Source organism: Mytilus edulis, chromosome 13, assembly GCF_963676685.1.
Source record: "Mytilus edulis chromosome 13, xbMytEdul2.2, whole genome shotgun sequence".
NCBI lineage: Eukaryota > Metazoa > Mollusca > Bivalvia > Mytilida > Mytilidae > Mytilus > Mytilus edulis.
Genome location: NC_092356.1, coordinates 36,607,514 through 36,613,513, shown reverse-complemented (window position 1 = coordinate 36,613,513; position 6,000 = coordinate 36,607,514).

The following is a 6,000-nucleotide window of genomic DNA, read 5'->3' as shown; positions in this document are numbered from 1 at the left end:
TTAAGGGGGCTCCTGGGTATAAATGAATTTTTTTTTTCTAATATAGGATTTCGCTATATTTTTTCATAAATGAACTTTATCATATACTTAAAAGAAAAATGAAATAAAAAAATGGGGTCACCGTTCATTTAAGCTAAAATCTGCCTCTAGAAGAAGCATACATTTTTGTTAATGTCCTTTTTTTCTGTTGAACTAATAGGAGAAAAAGAGGAAATATCGAAATAAAAAAATAACCTAATATAAGAAATCGCTTAAATTTTACAATTATTTAGTTTATGTACAGCTTATTTGAAAACAATAATAAAAAATATAGGTCACCGATGAGTTAAAAAAGATATTTCAAATTTAAGGCCAAAAAATGGCATTTTTGCACCAAAGGGAGATAATTTGGAGCTTTTTCAATTTTTAAAGTCATCTGGGGCCAAACCAAATAATTTTTTTGGGTTGTTTTTTGTACCATATCATAAAGTAACAACTAATAGTGTAATAAATAAAATTTGTAATGAAAAAATAAAGGTTTAATTTTTTGCTAAAATTTTTGTACCCATGAGCCACCTTAAAAACATTTTGCTTAAGTCTTAATTTTTGGCGATTTTAGAAATGTGTTGTTTATGGGTCATTGATGAGTCTTATGTAGACGAAACTCGCGTCTGGCGTATCAAATTATAATCCTGATACTTTTACTATTTACACCACTGGGTCGATTCCACTGTTTGTGGACGTTTCGTCCACGAGGGTATCACCAGCCCAGGAGTCAGCACTTTGGCGTTGACATGAATATCAATTATATGGTCATTTTAACAAAACTTTAAATTTTTCGAAAAACTAAGGATTTTCTTATCCTTTTGGATCCTCAATGCTCTTCAACTTTATACTTATAAAAAAGAAGATGTGGTATGATTGCCAATGAGACAACTGTCCACAAGAGACCAAAATGACACAGACATTAACAACTATATGGCTTTCTAACTATTTTGATCTGAGTGTCACTGATGAATCTTGTGTAGACGAAACGCTCGTCTGGCATATTAAATTATAGTCCTGGTACCTTTGAACACTATTGGTCAGTTGGTCGTCCGAGCAATGATAAATCAATTATATCCTTGACCAACTGTAGAGTGACCTAGACGCTAACATTTTGCAACTGGTAAACATTCACCACACATACCATATGAGCAGCGGTTTAACTGTAGGGACATTCCGTTTAGAATTTTCCTCGCAGTTTTGTATTTGTGTCATTTCAATTTTATTAGTCTTGTGAGTTTGCTGTTTCATTGACGCTTATTCTACCCAAATTATTTAATCACGGCAATTTAGTTACATTCTCTACATCTTTAACACAGGTTTGTTAACAATTTACAGTATTGGCAGCATATTTCCTTAAGTCACTGGTTATGGAGAATGTGCAACCAACTGCTATCATTTGTTCAGCAATAAACGTACAATAAAGTAATTTATATCCAGAATTACAGTTCATCATTTTCGATATTTTGAGTTTCAAAAATTGTTTTCTTGTTTTTCCAAGTGAATAAAGTTAAAGACAATCTGGTCTGACGGTCTGATTATTGTTTTTAACTTTTAAACGTCTTAGAGTTATCGCACTTATGTCGGTTCATCATTATGGCTTTGGTAATTTAGTATCCTTAGTAAGTCAAGTGTACCTTACCAAACGATTCTTTAAAAGTTATACACCAGGAAATAAATGAGTATTCCTTAATTGTCCAAGTACAGCCTTACAATTTTTGATTCTCTATTTATGCACGTGTTTGAAGCAAAGTTTTAACAATTGTCCGGACATGAAGAAAATATATTTTAAAGGAATACACATCTCTGACTTTAGTCTTCACCCTTTAACTAGACCGGAAGTAGCCGATAAACTTATTGAAGATAAATCCAAGAAGTAAAAAAATATGATTTTATGATCTATATTGTAAGTATCTTTTAAAAATTATATGTTTGTCATTATTGAGTGTTTTCATTGTAGATTAAACAAAATAGATATATAGATTTATAATAGAAAACAATGTGGAAAAACTATTTTGTTTTTGTTGGAACATTTATTTTAGTCGGCGAAAAAATTACAACAAAAGTGGCATAACAAATTAGTGTTTTGCCGAAAGAGGTGGCGAAAAAGAAAATTGAACAAAAGAAAACACTGCTCATAAGATTACGCAGTTAACGAATAGTGACAATATTTGTGTTAAAGATGGGCGAAAGATACCAGAGGGACATTCAAACTGTAAATGTTGTTACAATCTCATGTCCTAATTGAAAATAGAGCTCCCTGCCGTATCATACTGGTTAAAATCGTTTGTTCATTGATAAAACAATATGAATTTATAAAACAGCTACCAAAAGAAAATTAACACCAAATCAAATTGCTGTGTCTGAAGTTTTTTTCCGAAACTTATTTTCATAAAGCGAAGAATGTATATAACCCCTTGTTTTTACAGCGTCATTTAATGTAGAGATTCTTTTAGATGATGTAAACTCTAGGATAATGTAAAAACTTGAATAGTTACTGTTTCTACAAAAAGGGAAAGTTTAAAAAAAGGTAACCAACGTATCCTCATGTCTGAAAGATGAGATGTCAACCGACTCTAGCAATCAACTACTTATGATTTAGTCAAGATATGCATTAATTCACTGTGTAAAATATCACCCTGTAAATGAAAATAGGTACATTTCGGATACTGTAAACCTACTTATTTTCGCGAGCTATTTATTTTCGCGACTTTCGCGAGTAGAAAAATAACGCGAATATATATTGTCGCGAATATGTAAAACTTGGATCATTCCTTATTAAACTTCATCAAGTTAGACAGAAAATTGCGAATATAAATAACTCCGAAATGGTCTAGAAGGGGTAAAACGCGAAATAAATCATCCGCGAAAATAAGTTTGTTTACAGTAATTGAAATATATAACTTTTGAAGATTAAATCAGGTTAACCAGAACTGCAAATATAGGATTCTATTACATAATTATGTTTTACCCGCTATCAATATTAATAAAAACATCCTATTAGATTCGTACTATTTAATTTACACGTGTCTCCTACTTGATAATTATCAGCTTGCGTTTTCGTCCTTGAAATTTGTCATCAGAAATAGTTTAAAGCCATCTAGTTCTAACACGACTTACAATAATCCTTTTTCGTTGTTCGCTGAAGTCTTTGCTAGAATTTATTCACCATTTAATTTTGTAATCAAAATTAATTATATATAGATATTTCTACAATCGTTTTTCCACAATTTTTTTTGTATTCAGAATCAGTTCCTTTTAAACTGCACGGATTTCAATAACGCATTTTAAAACACCATTTGTATTATGATATTGTATGCTTGTTAAATATTTGATATTGTATATGCAAGAGAATAAGAACAAGATCAACAAAATGTTCTTATATTTGTACTTTTTTTTACTTATCTTGCCGAATGGCATCATGACTAATAGCATATGCTATAACTTTGAGGTAAACCAATGCGATAGTAGCTTAAACATTAAAATCACAAATACTGAACTCCGCGGAAAATTCAAAAAGGAAAGTCCCTAATCCAATGGCAAAAGCTCAAACACATCAAATGAATGGATAACAAAAGAGGGGCGACAGATACCAGAGAGACAGTCAAACACATAAATCGAAAATAAACTGACAACGCCTGGCTAAAAATGAAAGAAGACAAACAGACAAACAACAGAACACATGACACAACATAGAAAACTTAAGAATAACCAACACAACCCCACCAAAAACTAGGGGTAATCTCAGGTGCTCCGGAAGGGTAAGCAGATTCTGCTCCACATGTGGCACCCGTCGTGTTGCTTATGTTTTAACAAATCCGGTAAATAATCTAATTCGGTAGGTCACATTCATGAAAGAAAAGGGTGTTGTAGTTACTACGTAAGGAACATATCCGATATCATATGTGAATCGGTTATTCCATAACAGTCAACCAACTCGTGATGGCGTCCGTAAAATTTACGAAGGGATGATTTCAACTTCACCATTTGACAACAGTCACTGTCATATTCCTTACTTGGTACAGACATGTATAAAATTTTGGATTAAACTTGGTTTTAAAGCTAGGTAAACCTCTCACTTGTAGGACAGTCGCAACAAATTACATTATATTAACAACGATGTGTGACCAAAACAAACAGACATAATAGGTAAAAATGTCAAAAATAGGATTACAGCAGTCAACCTTGAAATGCAATACTGATGGCCAAATCTCGAATATTGATGAGAAAGAGACAAACCAAGGTAACAAACAGACATTGAGGGAATCACATCAATCCAAAAGTAGCCAGACCGGTTGCTTCGATAGGTAAATAAAAAATCATAAACACCAGTACTGACATTTTTTATGCCTGATTGGTGTTTCTAAACCATAAATAGAAAGCGAAGAATGTATATGTACTTGAAAACTTGAGAAGTTAAATGACATACAGAGACCAAGGTATGTTTTGTCTGAAATCAAACACATCATAGACACTTTGCTTAGAATTTGTTACGCAAGAAGCGCATGTATATATACAAAACAGTAACGCTCGAATAACAAATGTTATAGGACAAAACAAGTACGCAATTGAAGGGCCATGAGGCCCTAAAACATGGTGATATTTTTCAAATGTAATAGCCCCACAAGACAGTCTTCCGATTAAAAAAAATCGTTCTAGCACTGTAATATGATTAAGTTTTTGTTTATATTTTGCTCTGATGAGAGCATCATGAAAGTTTAGTTGTATAGCTAACTGTGTCACCCTCTGAAAATAAAGTATTGTTGTTGTAGTTGTTGTTGTAAAATACTCTGTTGAGCACATCTATCCCATCGAACCTTAACTAAATGATACAACATATACAGTTATTCTGCCACATATATTTGGAACTTGACAATGTAATTTACATAAGAAAATGCCTATACAAAGTCAGGAATATGACAGTTGTTATCCATTCGTTGGATGTGTTTGAGCTTTTGATTTTGCCAATTGATTAGGGACTTTCCGTTTTGAATTTTCCTCGGTGTTCAGTATTTTTGTGATTTTACCTTTTTTCATAGATGACAACGGATATGTTCCAATTGTTGAAACCTCCTGTTTTCCTCGAATGTAATTTATCAAATTAGACTTATCACCGGGTTTTTACTTACATAAGTACCGCGATAGGTTCCACATGGATAAGGGGTTGACCTGCTTATCATTCCGTAGCAGCATATTTCGACTTATTAGTTTGAATGAAAAATTCCGCCTTATGTTTGCAAACCATATAATTATGACATCACATTTGATTGTTACAATATGTACCTTACTTAATTTTTATTGTGAAATTTATGTTGTTTCATAGCTCAGGTTAGTGTATCCAAATTTTAAATTGCAACACCCATATATAAGGTTTATGTAATAATTTTATTATGAACGTGCAGCTTTGCTAGGTAGAGAATTCGAAAAAGACAACAAAAACATACGAATGGGATAATATAACAGTTTTTGTGGACGAGCACGAACTGAGGATTATTACGCATAAACATTTATAGACTAAGGTATTATACATAGCTTAGACGTTAGGATAAAATTATATTTTGTAACAGAGGTGAAGCGAACTCTATAGAAAACCGTAATGGTATGTCAAATATATTTTGGAACCATTAAGGTCAAATAAGCTAAAACAGCATTTAGACATATTCTAACTCACTTAATTTCAATAAAAAATTATCTTTGTTTTTAGTTATATATCCTGACACCGAAATGAATTGCATATTTATTGTTTTATATTATTCAAAATTTAGCAATACATTTATTTTTTAACAAAAAGTTTTCTTTACTTCTTTACTTACGTAGACGATTTGTATGTTCAGTGTGCTGGAATTATCCCTCTTTGTATTCATGCTGTTGTCTATATGAACAAAATCGTTTTGACGGAAAATATGTTTAGTTATCAATCGTTGAGTAACGATTATAAATGCACAGATTGGGCAGTTAAATACGCCAAAATAGATA